The sequence below is a fragment of the Lutjanus erythropterus genome, chromosome 23 (assembly GCF_056507025.1).
Source record: "Lutjanus erythropterus isolate fLutEry1 chromosome 23, fLutEry1.hap2, whole genome shotgun sequence".
NCBI classification, from domain to species: Eukaryota; Metazoa; Chordata; class Actinopteri; order Lutjaniformes; family Lutjanidae; genus Lutjanus; species Lutjanus erythropterus.
The window spans coordinates 8,879,683-8,895,581 of NC_139339.1; the positions used below are offsets into that span (position 1 = coordinate 8,879,683).

Genomic DNA, 15,899 nt, shown 5'->3' on the forward strand with positions numbered 1-15,899 from the left:
ATGTGTGCTCTGTCAGGGGACTGAGCTAACTGCACACACAGGATTATAGATGGAACACAACTTCCTAAGCTTGTGCTGTTAACATTTTTCATTATTTTATCAGCACATGATCAGCATTTCTCCGTCTTTTCTGATTCCTCCACGGCAGATTTATTCATAAATAGCTACACAGACAAAAAAAAAAGTTATGGATTCCTGTTCATTAATCCTTCCAGGTCTGTTATACTGCAGACTTTATGCGATCATAACCATTTAAAAGACTCCATGAGGCAGGTCTTCTTTGTCAAATTGAATTTCCACTCTGTAGAATAACTCCCCTATCACCAACTGCTAGATATTCATCAAATGAAGGAGGAGGAGGGGGGGATTTCAAAATGTACATTATAATAGACTCTCGCACACTTCCAGGGGTGTCCACTTTCTCCTATGTGTAGAGATTACACCCTATCTCCCGGCTGTAGAGCTTTAGAGCCTGTCAGGGGTTTGATTTAAATGTCTAAGGTGGGGCTCGATCAAAAAGTGTCCTCTTTCAGTCTGATCAAAGACAATGAGGCCTCTGGGTCCTGTGAAATCCATGCTGTGCACTCCTAACCTCAGTATTTACAGTACAGAGCTGAGCTCTGTTCAATGAAATATGCATAAAGCATCAATCGCCTTATCTCTTTCAACCTATCTCCACCTGTTATGCACAGTAATTTTCTCGTGATCTTCGGGAAATCCACATATGGGTTTAAATGTCTATTTTGTCAAGTTTGGAGGCAGGATTCAGAGGATCTCTACATTTACTGTGCAACTGCATATATTTTCATATGACGGTGTGACTGTACTTTAGCTGGCTGTTATTAATAAATGATATGCTGTGAATACTTGCATCACTGATCCTATCACAATAGTTGTACTATTTCATATTATTAGTTGGCTTTCAACAATGATGCCAACTCAGCAAAGATTTAGCTCAGGCCTTTTTGTGTCATTGATAACTTGTTGTAATCGGCAACTAGAAAGCATTCATTCCAATCACAATTTTTTTGCTAAATATTAGCTGATGATCAGCAGTTGCTTGACCTGGGCATCCCTAAAAATGACTTGGTGAATGGTTCAAATGGTGCTCACACCAGAAACAAACTTGATAACTGGTCACTTGACAGTGGTCCGAGCTGTTTGGTCCGCACCAGAGTTCGACTCCAGCGTTCACACCAGCCCGATCGAATGGCACCAGAAGTTTAAACACTACAGGGTTCAGTGCACCCGGACTAAAGAAGGCTGGTCTGAACCCGCCGTCAGTGTAGCAGAGCCTGTCCAATGAGTCATCATTTCAAAGCATCAATCACCTCATATCTTTCAATCATCTCCGCCTGTTATGCGCAGTAATTAATCCACATATGGATTTTAAATGAGCTTGGAGGCAGGATTCACGGGATCTCTACATTTACTGTGAAACTGCATATATTTTCATATGACAGTGTGACTGTACTTCAGCTGGTTGTGAAATACTATTAATAAATGATATGCTGTGGATACTAGCCTCACTGATCCTACCACAATAGTTGGACTATTATATATTCGAAATGAAGAATATTTTTTTAATCTTGAGGGATTTTTTTGTTAAAACCAAATAGAGTTTTTCAAAACTAAACTCTGTTTAAATATAACTTTTAAAACTTGTATAATACCCTCACAGTCCGGCTTGTTTGCTCTTTTCTTCTCAGGAAAACAAAACCGCGGTGCCCATCAAGGTGTGGAAAGGAAATGTTGTTCGCAATGACCTCCAAGTGACTGCTGGAATGGCTTTAAGGTATGAATATAAACATAATGGTGTGAATGTAAAGCTGCTGGGAAAACAGAGATTGCTGCATCCGCAGGTAAAACTAAGCTACGGCTTCATCAAAATATTCTTGCGAGGAGCATTTTTGCCAGCCTTTCTTTTTTCTCATTACTGACCTGAGAGGACGGTAAGAGAGAAAGCTTTGCATCACTGTTAAAAAAAAAAAAAGAGATGCGGAAGTGTCTTGAATTATAAACATGCCTGAGATGAAAACCGAGAGAATGAATGTTATCTCGAGGTCAGAGGCGGCTGAACTTACAAAGAATACAACAAACTGCCACTCGACTTCACTTTCCTCCTCTGCCATACTTTCTTTTTTGTTTTGTTTTTTTTTCCAAACGCTTTGATTCGCTCTACCCTTTCCCGTGGTGGAAGTCCCTTGGATAGCAACCGAGTAGGTCTAATTGATTTCTCTTGTTCATGTCGGTTAGAGGCAGCAGCATCGAACTGTGCAGAGTACCCTGGCTCCAGCTTGCCTGCATTATTCCTTTCTGTTTTCTTCTTTGCCTCCATATCCCAGTAGACTGTGATGCCAATACTCAACATACCAGTGCCCTCTGCAATCTTTCAGGGCGCCAGATAGCACAGGAATGCCACAGCAATAGCACGTATCAAGACAAAATAACCCCATCATGGTGTGGTGCATGCGGCTTACAAAAAGATCAGGATGTACGATCATTCTGTCATTTGCTCTTTAAAATCTGCACCAAGTCATTGTCTAAATTATTACCTATCGCATCAAGAGAGGAACTACCAGTGAGTTGTGCTAACATGCAAGATGGTGTGAAGATGATATCTGAAATGCCTTTGCAGTCTCCTGCAATCCAGTGTAATGGCACTGCAGTAAATGCCATAGTACTTTTCAGTCACACTTTATTTTACAGTACTCTACAACAAGCTGTACTTTGCATCAAAATAAGACAAAAAAATAGAAATATGTTCTTCATTAGACAATATTAGACCCTTATCAGATGTTCAGAGGATACATTACAACAGACCTGCTCTGTAAACTAATGTGAAATATCTGCTACGTCCCCATTTAAAAACAAAAATGTGAACCAGCTCTACCTAGTGAAGGCCAAAATCATGTTTTAGTAATGCAACGTAAGGCGATTTTGTGTTTTAGGAACTTTTGCATAACTGTGGAAAATAACAGACATTACTTCACAGTACAGTTCTGTTGTAATCTGTCCAAAATTACCTTCTAAGAAAGTCTAATAAGGGTCTAACAGTGGGAAATAATGCACTTCAGTTTAAAGTACAATATACCATTAGGCTAGGTGTATAGTGTCAAGTAAATCTAGTGTTTTTCTATTTTGATACAAAGTACAGCTTGTTATGTCTACAGTAAAATAAAGTGTGACCCACTTTTCTTGCTAATTAATATTTCTCTGAATGTGTCACATATCTTTTAATTCAACTTTATAAATATTTTAAAACTGTGGACGGTGCTGCATTCGACAGTGCTGATTTTCATGACAGTGTATCCAGTGCAGTGTATATAGTTATTAGTTCAGGCAGGGGATTCTGACTCAGGGCAGCACATCCATAACATTCTCCTCCTGTCTTCGCCTTTTGTCAGCATCCATCAGTTTTGTGAGTTCTTGTCATGTTAGAGCGGAGAGAAAGCAGCGTTGTTGGGTTTTTGTTTTTGTTTTGTTTGTTTTTGTTTTTCAAAGTTCAGCTGCACAATATGGACACAGGTTTACTTTAGGCAATAACGATACAGTGAGTCGAGCAGAGAGGGGAAACATTCGCCACAGTCTTCACTGCAGAGATGAATTTCAAATCATGCATCGTTGAGCCCGGGTTACAAGTCCTGCCACCGTGACAGAGAAGTCCGGTAACGGGAAATAATGGAGCACTATCAAGCACAGCCATATGTTTGGTCACTTTGTCATGGATTGTGGGTACAGACAGCCAAACAAGAATAAAAGCATGAACAATATGTCCTAGATACAACAACTACCATCCATGCTAATGTACAGTACACTGAGCAAAGACCACTGCACAGTAGACCGAGCTCCGGTGATTCATTCAACTGTCATAGCAACATATTCAAATATCGCAGGATTTAATTTGTATAGGTCACATATTATTGCATTTGTCCCACAGCAGTGCTTTGAAAACTGCACTTAGAAACTGGCAATTTAACCCACACAGCTGCCAATCGAGAAATATTTTGACACTTGCTCACAGGTGAATTTCTTTTTCTGCATCACCAGTGAAGCAAGAAAAGCCAGGAAACCTTTTGTTGACTGTTCACAAGAAGACAATATGTTCCAGATCAAATGATATGATGAAACTGACATCATATTTGCTGCCAGACATGTACTGTACAGTAATACAGCGGCTGAGGTCAAGCTCTACCATATATGTGTTTCATGTGGATTCTGATCTCTCTTATTCTTGCAATCGCTGCAGTCTGTATTTTGATCCTGGTATCTAAATATATATTCATAAATGAGAACATAAAAGAAAATGAATAGATTTGTTGTAAACCTGAGCCAACAATTATTTGGTTGAGATCCACACTGCACCTCACATTTATTCACTGTAAAGCACAGCTATGTAGCTTTTGACATAAGAAATAAATCCCTCTTTCTCTTAAAACTTAAAAGATTTATTTATAAAAATACAGCTTAAGGTGGCTAATGTTAGCAGATGTTAGCTGTCTTTAGTTAGATATTGCTGTGTAACAATACTGAGTCAGTTCACTGACTTAAAAGTCGTCTGCAATTTTTTTTCCAGGTTTTTCAAATGGAAACTCCCGCTTAGCCGATAGCAAAAAGCACTGATGAAGGCCAGCGCTGATGCCCTCCTCTCTCTCAAGCTTGGGGATTTTTTTTTATACCGTTTGATGGAAATCTGTATCAATAATGGAGAAATACAAAGACCTGTCTTTAGGCTTAGCATACAGAGATCAGGGGTCTCCACGGCAAAGAACAAAAAATGTGCTTTGTGCACGTGAAAGGGAAAGATCGGTTCCTATTTCTCCCCTTAACGACCGGTTCCTGTTTCTAGAGAACACAAAGAAAGAACACAAAATGAAACTGGTGCAACAGGAACTAAGTTAGGTGCCACGTTCCACTGTCTGGTACTTCTGACATGTTGTAAACAAAGTAACCACCACGTTTTTATTTGGGGCAAATGAGGAACACAACTGAAACACTATTGTCTTCTTATATTTTGTTCTTTTGGTTCCTTGTAAACACACAAACTTTTATTTCTTTCTGCAACACAAAAGTGCACAGAACCTTCAGAGTACTATCACAGTGATACTATGAAAACATACAAAATTATGGTTACTGGAAATAATATAATTCAATAATGTAACTTAGACTCCAAGCACTGATTTTCAAGTATACAGATGTTTTACATTAATTGTTTGGCCAATTTAGCCAGACAGTTATCTCGTATTTGTCTTAATGTGACACTATATTATCACATTTACCATCATCCCATAGCTGCCACAGCTTAGCAAAAATTACATGTCTCGCTTTAAATTACTACAGAAAAAAGCTAGAAAAACTAGCAAAGACATTTCTGACATGCGCAGCTCAAGAAGCATCTTTGAAAACTGCATGGTCTGTCTACAACAATAGCAGATTTTCTTTTTTCTGGCAAAAACAGACACAAAAATTGACAAAGTATTCCAGTACATGCCATGCAAAACACATTTTTTTCAACCTATTACAATATCAGCCTGCATACATTTATGTGATAAGACAGATAGATGCTAACTTAAGTATTAGCGTTGAACTTTCCAAATAAAATGTGTCCAGAGTAAAAAAAAGAGAAAAACAAACCCTCTCTTAATTGGATAACATGAGCGTGCCCAGCCTGCAACGGCTCACCTTCCTACTGTATCACATACATCAGGCTTAATAGCATTGATGTCTCCTGCAGAAGGCAAAAGTTGTTGTTTAACAACTTAATGAGTGTCTGATTTATGAGTGGAGCCACGAGCCTGATAAATAAACAGCCCAGGTAAGAGGGTTTCGTCTCACGTAGCATTTTCTAATCAAGAGCTAAGAAAAAGACATTATATTTAAGAGATTGTGTTTGTGTGCACGGCCCTGTGTATAAATATGTGTCTGCACGCGTATGTGTGGGCGTCAGAGTGGATTCAATTAATCATTCATCTCTTGCTGCATATAGTTATGTGCATGAAATGGCTGATTAGTTGCATGTGCATCCATCTAATTTTAAATCTCCAAACATTTAGTTTCTGTACTGAAACACTGTCAAGGAAGTGCAAAAGGAAAACACACACATTGTTTCAAGATGAATAAACACCTGCGCTGTTCACATTTTGCAGAGACACGTGACTGGTTACATGACGCGCATGTTTCCGTAGCCCTCCGAGGAGTGTTTAGTATTGTCATACCACTGCCTTAGAATCCAAATCAGATGGTATCTGGTGCCATGCAGCCAAGGGAGCCTTGGCTTCATGGGATGAGAAAAGAGATGAGAAACTTTGGCAGCTAATGCATCAGCTCGCTCAAAATGAAGCCCGCCTCATCCAAGAGCATTAAGATGTGGATAAATAAATAAAACATTGCCACCATGAGAGGAGAGGCAATGTGACAGCGGGATGTTTTTTTTTTTCCGCTTTCATGTTGGCAGGCACAGACATTTTATTTTGGGATGAATCAAAATTTCCTGAAAACGCCTGCGTCAGGTGTATCTAATTATCTGACAGCGCATCCTCATTATAAAATGGCCCCTGGGAGCCGGCTACTCGGCTTGCCGAGCCTTGGACCACAATCAAGGTGTTCCTCGCAGTAAAAACAGAGGGATAATATAGCCGCTTCTCTTCTATATTTGTACTGCTTTCAGAATCAGGCAATATTTGCTCTCTTGTAACACTGTGCACCCCCTGCATTCCCTCTAAATCATTATAGAGACTGTAGTTCCAACAAGGATTAACTGTATGCAAACATGTATATATACAGTAAGATTTTCTAGGAAATCTGCAACGCAAAGGAGAAAAAACAGCTATAAATTTATTAGCAGATGTTACGACAGCCCCTCGCCATCTCAGCCATGCCCCGATTATGTCACCTGGATGAAGTTTATAAACCATAATTACAGCTTACTCCTGTTTCTCTCCAGGGAGGTGCAGCAGGCAGAAGAAAAGTGGGTGTGTTGTCAACACGGTCAGACTGGAGCAAACCTATGTTAAGGCATAATTAATGGGAGAAAAAGACTTGCAAAAACACGGCAGCTATCTCACTAACTGGCACTGCTTGGCCGTGACTCTCGGGGTCACCGTGGACGAGCTTGTGCAACTGTGAGCAAGCGGACCCGTCATCCCTGCTTACTACCTCTAGCCCTCGCTCAAATCTCATCCAGCAATGATTGATGTGGGCCTGGCGAGTAGTTTTGGGAGTATCACTCAAAAGGGAAGACGAAGGAAAATTGGAGAATGTTGCTAGTTTATAAAATGGGAGCGCTGCTGGGTAAAAAAAAAAAAAAAAAAAAAAGGCCAGCGAGGGACATTCTTACCTGGGACTGATCCTTGAAAGCTTTGCAAGACATTAAACTGCCTGACAGCAAATGATTCAAATCCACTTTACAGCTCAAAAATTGTCTTTACACATGAGGATAACTAGCCTAAAGGACAGCTATATTTTAACATTTCGTCATGTTGTAATTTATTGTGCAAGCAATAATACTTTGAAAGAGGAGGCAGGGGATGTGTATTTGTCTCCTGTTGGTGTTCCTGTTGGATTTGTTTATTTTTACATTGCTGCCAACACTACTGTATTTATAAATTCATTGTTTATAGGTACACAATCAGCCACAATGCTCCTATATTCCTTAGTGCCTTGCAATTTAAAGGATAGATAGATAGATAGATAGATAGATAGATAGATAGATAGATAGATAGATAGGCCATGTTTCCACAGCAAGAACGTTTCCCAGGGATTAGGAACCTTTGGAGGAACTCAGTGCATCAGTGCTGAGGACAAAATCCAGTGTGAATTGTTGGCTACCGTCGCGTCACAGTTGTTGTATAGTCGAACACAAAACTGACATGTAAACAGCCTAATTTTCAGGTCTTTAGGATGCGGCGAAGATTCAGACAACCCACTGATGGAAACTTTTAGTTCCTTGAAAAATAGTTCCTGGGACTAAAAGTTCTGTGTACTTTGGGTGGAAACACAGCGTAAACATAGACAGTCAGACAGTTAAGGAGGAACTTTCCTCAGGGACTAGGAACCTTTTGTGTAAATTAGTGTGTTTGCACCGCACTAAATTGGTATTATAGCGTTATAGCTGTTGCATAGTTGCATGCAAAAATGACATGTAAACACAGCTGTCACTTTTTCATACATCAGCAGGCTAATTGCAGTGAAAACACAGACGACACACTGGCGTAACTGTTTAGTTCCTTGGAAAGTATTTCTTGGGGCTAAAAGTGGTACTTGGAGTGGAAACACAGCATACGATGCCATATAAAGCTTCAGCAGCCAGCAATGCCCACTGGATTTTGTCCTCGGCATAAATGCTCAATAAGACCTTGAGTTTGTTGTTGGTCCATCTGTCATTACCTTGATTCTAAAACTCCCCCCAGCCAGAACTGATAATACTAGAAAGAACTATTCCCCGAGTAGGTACCTTTGCCCGGTTGAAATATTGTTCCCAGAACTTAATTTAGATAATCATCCCTGCAGTGAAAATGGGTTCCTCCAAGGGTTCCTGGTCCCTATGGAAGGTTCCTGAGGTGGAAATGTGGCTTTAGCTATTTGATAATTGTACACAAAAATGATGTGTAAACATGAAGGCACCTTTTAGCTCCTTGAAAAGTAGTTCCTGGGACTAAAAGTTCCTGGTACTTTCAGAGGAAATGCAGTGTATGATGCCATATAAAACACTGACAGCCAGTAATTCCTGCTGGATCTTGTCCACAGCATATATGCTCAATAAGGCCTGGACTTTGCTGTCTGTCCAATGTCCCCAGAACTTTATTTAGATACTCCTCACTGTTCCTCCTAAGGTAACTGATACTTGAGGAAAGTTTGGTGGAAACACAGCTATAATTGTTATAAAGTTAAACAGCACACTGAAGGAACCTTTTAGTTCCTTGAAAAGTAGTTCCTGGGATTAAAAGTTCTGGGTACTTTGAATAGAAACAAAGTAATAGATAGATAGATAGATAGATAGATAGATAGATAGATAGATAGATAGATAGATAGATAGATGAGCAAATCTCAAACCTTTGGGCGACACTAGTGAAGCAATGCTAAATCCAACTTTAATTACAGACCAAAAAGAATACCCCCCCATCTAAATAACCCTGATGGCACAGCACAAAACAGCTTACAATTAAGACAGCATAATTATCATAACAGAAAACTAGCTGTATTGAGCCATGTGTGGGTGTTCTTGGGTGTTAAATTCCTCGTGCCCTCGTGTCATACTCCCCTGTCCTTGTCTGATTCCCATTTAGTTCCTTTTGAAATGCAACAGTAGCCTATCTCTTGCACTGCCTCATGACTGGCAGACCGTAATGCTATTACCTCTCCTCAATGGTCATGCTCACTTAGCCCTCTGTCACTCCACACTAGCCAGGGAAGACACATCTCTCCGGCTGGCGTGAGCTGTCCTTGCCCTCATTTGCGATTGCTTCTCCTCGGCTTGGCTTGGCTACAAAATGCCGAGGCACACAAACTTTTCAGTTCATTATCTTGCCTTTTACAGGCTCTCCACTTTTTTTTTTTCCCCCCTCTTGGGGCTGCAAAGTATGACTGCAAATCACGGGTAATTGGCTATATATATGAATCACTTGTCAGTAGTAGTCTGACAAATACTCTTTAACACACAGAGAGGCTTGTATAAATCATGGAATTTGGTAACTTCCAAATATAGCTGGCTGGCAGTGATGGAGGGGGGTGGGGTGGGGGCTGTGCTGACACACCACTGCGCATGATCCACTGTCAATCACCAGTCAAATCTGACATCAAAGCCTGTCAGATAACAGCAGCAAAATGGGTAAACTAGGTGAGTCACAGCCCACCCACCATGTGCATCACCTGAGTCAGGAGCCCCTGGGCACGCACGGACACACGCACGCGCGCACACATATTCAAAAACGAACAGTTTTCAGGAGCAAGCATTTAACCAAACTTTCCAACAACTAACAAACAGAATATCCCACGAAACTGAAGCATGCGTGCTTGTGAGTCCTCTGTATTTCAGAGAGGGACAGGCAGACCACCGTTTAGAAGGGGGGTGGGGGGGCAAAGACGACTCTGTGTTATAAATGATGCCGATAAAATAAAAATCTGTAAATATCTCGCCACCATCTTGAGTGTAACGGCGAGCAGCAGACCGGCGCACGTTGTGCGCTACATTATCCATAACGCAGCTCCAAGATATGCAAAAATATGCGCCCTGGGCACCTACTCACATCGCGGCACGACACAGAACTTGGAGTAGACAGCAAGCCAGCACTTAAATCCACACATAAAAACACAGAGAGCGGATTTCAACTGCAATTCACACCACAGAAAATGCACGGGAAAAAAAAGTCTATACACTTACTATAAACCCCGGCGGGAGAATGCAAAGCCCCGGTAACTGTAATTAAAATAGAAGAATGGGGGGAAAAAATGAAGGATTCGCTTATTTTTTCCGTAAAAAAATGAACTCAGAATAATAAATATCTGCATGCTTTCTGAATCATGAAGCTTTCAGATGTCAAAAAATGTCCACTCACCGGGGCTGTCCGATTAAATTCCTTAGGAAATTCCAGAGGAGTCCCTTCTTTCTTCTCTCAAAGTCAGAAAACAGCAATGCTTTTCTTATTCCAAAAACAGGCCCCTGGTTGAACTGAAAGAGAAGAAACAGCCACAACAAATTCCATTAGAACCGGGAGTCCCCCTCCCTCCACCACCTCTACCACCTCCACCACCAACACCACCCAAAAAGTGTTGACATAACATCTGTGAAGAGCAGCAAACAAAAAAAAAGAAGCTAACTCGTGATAAATTGGCGGAATGGACAGATGGTACCTGCTCTCTTTATCACTGTCGACAAAGACAATGAGAGCGGCAATAAGACGGGCAGAAAACTGAGAGAGAGCGGAGCTTTTCTTAGGAAACGCAGCCCCAGCGTGCTGTCAGATTATACCAGCGCGCGCGCGCACACACACACTCACTCACATACACACACTCTCTCTGCTCCCGGCGACGGTTGGAGAGAGAGAGAGAGAGAGAGAGAGGGAGAGGAGAGGAGAGAGGAGACGGCAGCAGGGATGCTGCGCTCAGGAGCTGCACTGCTCCGTCCAGCCGCTGGATGGCCGGCGAGAGGAGCAGCAGCTCACACCGGGAGGTTCTCCCACAAAACCAAACAAACAAACAAAAAAAAAAATTAACAGTCAAATTGTCCTTCAGTGAGACTCTGAAGGCCACTGGGCTCATTATGAAAAGTTAAACAATCTTAATATTGATATCAAAAGTATCATCCAGCATCATTATTTATTACTGCTGCACACTGAAAACTCTAAATGGCAACTCAATTAAAGCCTAAACCATAAAGGTAATTTCTTCAGTTTAAATATACATTTCTGGTGCTTTTACTTTACTGATATTTCTGTTTCTTATTTACAAGCATTATTAACTTTCTAAAAAAAAAGTTAATAATGCAGTAGAGTTCTAAGTAACAGAATTTATCATTTTAAGGTTATGTTTCGTAACTATAATGACTGCACACATTAGATTTTGGTTTTTTTTTTATTATTTAAGTTATTATACTAATTTGTGTTTCTAATTAAGCTATGCAGTTTAGTATGTACATGACATATTTCAGGAGGAATAATTCTGCTGCTTACTTATGCAGTTCTGCTAAATAAAGTACATCATTATTTCATTATCATTTACAGCAGTGTTTCCCAAACTTTTTTTTGTTTTTTTGTTGGACGCCCACTTTTTAAAAATGACAAACCATCCTGACCCAAGTCATAATGAGCCTCATCAATAAAACGTTCTTGACCGTTTTTACTGCCATTTCCACATCACCCTATATTATCTTGACACTTTATTGAAAACAAATACGTGAAAACTTTAGAAATGAGAAATTAATTTAGGCATATTAGGAAAACAATATAGTATAAGTGCATCTATCAGTGAATCAACATACACATTTTAAATGCTTTATAAAATGTGTACTGCAGATATAAATCTTAAATTTGCAGAATTTCCTCCATAGTCTTTTATTTATTCAGGGACCCAAATAAAATCTCCTGTGAGTCTTTGGGAATGACTGATTTACAGCACTTGACTATTATTTTAATAATGCATTTTCATGTGTAGTATTTAAGTTGCTTCTTCATGTCCCCTTGACTATAAGTTAATTAGTTCTTACTTGCCGTTTTGTAGGAGGAACGGGTGTGAGTGAAGCCGCAGTGTGCCACGTACAAAAGTAGAGTGAGAAGTATGCTGCTGTGAACCCCAGGAGAGTGAATTCAGGTGTGTTGTTCTGTTTTTGTATTAGTGTTGATTAAGAGAAGAAGAAAAAAAAGAGAAAGAGAGGGAAGTTGTAGCCTGCTTATTACCCTCAGAAGAACTGGAAAACGGCAACAACCAAGAAAAGAGGCTTATAGTTATATAATCTGCATTAAGTTCACACTGATTGAAAATTAGCATTTTAATAAGCAACAAACAAAAGACAAAATTCTACTGGCAATCCATATTTTTAAGTTAGTATCATTTCTAAACACTTTTTTTTATTCATCTGTCATTTCGATTTCTTAATTTGAGCAGCAGTTGAGACAGACTTGTACTTTTTTAATGCCACCCCATTTATTTTGTGGCTTTAGTTGTTTTACAGTTGAAGATAGAATTGGTAAGATTTGTCCAAGCTTTTTGGGTCAGTAAAGTGTCACAACAAAATAATGAGAAATAAGGAAATATCGGTAGAGAACAGGGTCTCTGCAGGTATAGCAACCGCCACACACTTCTAGTGGGTCAAACATGATGATTGAAAAGAGTTCTGTTTTTATAAGTCTATACTTTATTTTTCAGAAAAGAGGGTACATGTCCTCGTCCATGAAGTTTGCCACTTTGCATCTCCATGTTTGCCCAGAACACTGGCTCTACAGGGCTTTTTCAGACTTTTCGGGAGTTTCACAGCCAGTGTAGGTCCTCCTACATGCTTGGAAGGGGAGGGGTAAAATGTGGTATTTAAAGTCTGCAAGCTCACAACTAAAAGCCACTAAATCCTACACACTACTCCTTTACATAAGGATCTGAATACTCTCTCCAACAGAGAAATCATACTGTATTACATTCAGGGACTGTAGCCAACAGTCATTTTACCATACCAGCTTTTCTGTAATCATATTCATAAAAACAAACCATGACGAGAGACGGAAAAACTTTGATAATTCAACGCATTAATCAACTCACACAGGTGTAACTAAAAATACAAACAATGTTAGCAGCTGCCTTGTTAGCACCTAAATGTTAAGCAGTCTTAATTACATCTGTCAGTGACATGTTGAAATGCCTGCAGTGAGAAAGGTATATTTTTCCTGCTACAGGTCAGATGGAATATTTGGTTTCCTGAAACAAAAAGCAGAAGCAAACCATTTTATGCACGATTTTGTTGTCAGTATTAATTGAACTATTCCCTGTTGTCATGTTTATGCATAATAGTTTGTGTCAGGTATGAGCTGAGGTCACTGCTGTGGGATGTTTTGATGTCTGCATTGTTGCATCATGCTAATTTATGTGATTTTATACAGCCGTGGACTGTTTTCTCAGCTTCTCTCTGTCTCTCTGTACAGCCATGTGTGTTAAAGTTGTTCATACCGGTTTGAAAAATTGAAGTCTCCTCGTAAAAAGTGAGACTCTTTTGGTTTTGGAGGTTCAGCTGAGGTGAAAATTCATGCAGTAGGCATTTTTCACATTTTGACATGTCACAGTAGGGAAAGCGCAGGTGTAAATAAAAAAAAGATTGGCTGAATTCCATTTAGCTGTTAGAGGTTTCGGGGTCCTGTGATTGTGCACACAGGCTTACCGTCATGCTAAGACATGAATATTATCATCATTATGGTTATTAGCAGCACCTGCACTTTTCAGACTCTAACATGTCATAATGTCTGCTCTTAAAAGTCCTGTTGTTCACTCATATGTACGTTTTAGATGTTTCTAATGTGAGCATTTGCTGCAGGAGTGGTTTGAGTAGTTTATAAGGAAATGTTTGTTGCATTTAAACTGGGTCATCCACGCTGACTTCAGCTACTGTGAGCAGCATCCATACAGACTTGATAGAGTCGGTAAGGAGTGTAGAAGACATACAAAATGAATTGTGAAGATAAAAAACAGATAGAATCGGTGCAAGATATTGAATGTGGAGGATAAACGCCAAAAATCAAAAATACATACTCTTCCCTGGCCTGTAGTGATGTTTATCCATCTGCATTCAGCTCCTCTGCTCTCCCAGTAGTTTTCCACTCACCTCGCCTCTGCCTCACTCCACCTGCCAGCCACTCCCACCTGATCACTCCACTCCACTCACCTGGTCTCACAGATGCAGCGCATCAGCAATCAGCCCAGTATATAAGACTCTCCAGTTCTTTGCTTTTTCCATGTAAGACTCTTCATCCTTCTCTGGACTGATTTCCCTGTTTCTTCAGCATCTCTGGTTTCTGTCTGCTTTTTCCTGTGGCTGAGGAATGTTTGCAGTTCGTGACGTTACAGCAGTGGTGCCCAACCCTGGTCCTCAGGGACCCCTGTCCTGCATGTTTTAGATGTTTCCCTGCTCCAACACACCTGATTCAAATGATCAGGCTGTTGTCAGGCTTCTGCAGAGGCTTGATGATGAGCTGATCATTTGAATCAGGTGTGTTGGAGCAGGGACACATCTAAAACATGCAGGACAGGGGTCCCTAAGGACCAGGGTTGGGCACCACTGCGTTACAGAGTGAGTGACTGTGTTTCCCTGTGGAGAAAATCTACATACCTCACCGCTGGTGCTTCCGCCATCTTGTGAGCGCTCAAGACTCACGATTCCTCACCTGGTGCCAACTCGTCTTCCGTCTGCTCCCTGCTGGTTTGTTCACTCGGACTGCATACCTATCCTGGCTCTTGACCCCGACGACTTGCCTGCCCCTTCACAGTACTGTCACCTGTTTGCCAACTGCACCGTGAGTACGAGTCTGTGCCTCGTACGATCTGAATTCACCTGCTCCCTGGTTCGGCTCGCTCAACCTGAGGTGCCAGGTCTGATCCCCGCCACAGCAAGTCAGAGGCTCTGTTTATGAACTGAACTATCTTATTGCCTGCCTGCTGTTTACAGTGTCTGCCTGCGGTGAAAATAAAGGTCATTACCAACTGTCCATGTTGTACTGTGTGCTGCCACTGGGTTTGTACCACACCCATTACAGTGTGAGTTTTGGAGATATCTGCTGTAGAGATGTCTTTTTCCAGTATAATGGGACTAAATGGCGTTTGGTGCTCAGTGCCAAAAAAGTACATTTGAAAATTCAAAAATCATGACCTTTTTGTGACCAGTTTCATGTAGGTACTACTTACTTTCTAATAGAAAAGCAAGTAGTATGTATTAACCAAGTCATGATTTCTTGAAAGAGACATTGTTAATGTTTTTGTAGTGAGGGGGCTTTGACCACCCCAGGGCTACTGTCATCTAATTCAATCATATTTGACAGAAACCTGTCTCCAAAACTATGCAACTCGCACCAAAAAAGTATAGCTGGATTTGCAGGCCAGAGGAAAAATATGTATTTTTGATTTGGAGGTTAACTGTTCCTTTAAAAAGTTTGCATTTAAACTGGGTCAGCGATGGAATTCATTGCAAGTCAAGTGAATCTAAGCTGCCTATGACTGCTGTGAATGAGCGAAACTACAAACTTTTCAGAGACGGTAACAGTTTGACACTCAGAGCGACATGCACACAGAGCTGATAGAGTCAGCAAGGAGTGTAGAAGACATGCAAAATGAATTGTGTACATAAGCTGAAGGTTGACTACAGGTACATCAATACAAGATACCGAAGGTAGAGACTAACAGGTTTTAAGTTGGATGAATTGATTCTACTCCAT

At 40.6% G+C, this 15,899-nt stretch overlaps 1 long non-coding RNA gene across 1 annotated transcript in view; it reads right to left on the reverse strand.

The window, feature by feature from the left end:
• Window positions 1-11,070, reverse strand: part of LOC146305594 (uncharacterized) — a 217,652-nt gene extending 206,582 nt beyond the window's left edge. The window contains exons 1-3 of the long non-coding RNA XR_014769133.1: window positions 10,849-11,070; window positions 10,554-10,666; window positions 10,379-10,414 (exon numbers count right to left, since the gene is read on the reverse strand). This is a non-coding gene — a long non-coding RNA (uncharacterized LOC146305594). The remainder of the gene's footprint in view (window positions 1-10,378; window positions 10,415-10,553; window positions 10,667-10,848) is intronic.
• Window positions 11,071-15,899: the final 4,829 nt, after the last annotated feature.